Below are 1,612 nucleotides of genomic sequence, written 5' to 3'. Positions count from 1 at the left end.
GGGTAGCTATCTTTGTTTTATGCTATCTTAGACCTTTGGGAGGCTGGCCATTCGGCCATGCCTAGACCTTGTTCTTATGTATTTTCAACGGTGGAGTTTCTACACACCATAGATTAAGGTGTGGAGCTCTGCTGTACCTCGAGTATTAATGCAATTACTATTGTTCTTCCATTCAATTCCACTTGTTCTTTATCCAAGATATCACTTGTTCTTCAACTTGATGAAGGTGATGATTGACGCCCATCACCATTCTCACCCATAAACAAGGTGACTGACAACCATTCTTGTTCTACAAGCATCTGAGGCTTAGTGAATATCTCTTGGATTCTTTAATCGGAATCTTCGTGGTATAGGCAAGAACTGATGGCGGCATTCAAGAGAATCCGGAAGGTCTAACCTTGTCTGTGGTATTCTGAGTAGGATTCAATGACTGAATGACTGTGACGTGCTTCAAACTCCTAGCAGGCTAGGGCGTTAGTGACAGACGCAAAAGTATCGATGGATATTATTCCGGCCTGACCGAGAACCGACAGCTGAATTCCGCTATGCCGTGACAGGACATATGCAATCGCTTTCACTGAGAGGATGGGAGGTAGCTGCTGACAACAATGAAACCCTACACGAGCTTGCCATGGAAAGGAGTAAGAAGGATTGGATGAAGGCAGTAGGAAAGCAGAGAGACGGAAGGGAAGGCATCTTCATACGCTTGTCTGAAGCTCATACACCAATGATATACATAAGTATCACTATCTTTATCTTTATATTATTTTCGTTCATCATCATATACATTTGAGTTTGCCTGACTAAGATTTACAAGATGACCATAGCTTGCTTCAATGCTAACAATCTCCGTGGGATCGACCCTTACTCACGTAAGGTATTACTTGGACGACCCAGTGCACTTGCTGGTTAGTTGTGCGAAGTTGTGTAATGCCATGGAATTGAACCACCAAGTTTTTGGAGTTCATGACCAGGGATTATGAGAGTTGTGAAAAGTATTGTTCACAATTTCGCGCACCACTTAGTCATACCACACATGCATACAGAAAATATAAAGACAATCATGCAATTTAAAGTGCTGGAAATAAAGGAGAGGAAAAGGAACTTTACAACCTTGTAGTTCATCTTCATTATTGTTGTCCTTTTTCCTCTATTCTTCCTCTTTCCCTTGCCAAACTCAGAATGCTTGCTCATCCTCAAGCAACAATTAGAACAATGGCTATGGGGCTAAGATGGATTATGAATGTCTTATACAATGAAATGTTAGTAGTACATGTGTTTTAAGCAAGCAAAATGAAAGATAATAATCAAGGCACCAGAGACAGAGACATTTTGATTGCAAACATAAGAAGGTGAGCACAATACATTGCATAAAAGATAAGTGGCACACCAAACTTAGTGTGACACTTTCACTTGAAATTAATGCAAGTATCTAGTAAGAATTAGAACCAAATTTTGTTGCATAGCAACACCAAACTTAGAATGCAACCATATGTCAATTTTATTTGAAATAAAACTAAACAAAAGAAACTATTATTTGTTGAATACAATCACCAAGCCAAAAATCTGTCATGAATGAGGATCTCTTGATGCTGTATTAACAAAAACAGTT

Source organism: Arachis stenosperma, chromosome 2 (genome assembly GCF_014773155.1).
Source record: "Arachis stenosperma cultivar V10309 chromosome 2, arast.V10309.gnm1.PFL2, whole genome shotgun sequence".
NCBI classification, from domain to species: Eukaryota; Viridiplantae; Streptophyta; class Magnoliopsida; order Fabales; family Fabaceae; genus Arachis; species Arachis stenosperma.
Note: the sequence above shows the minus strand (reverse complement) of the source record.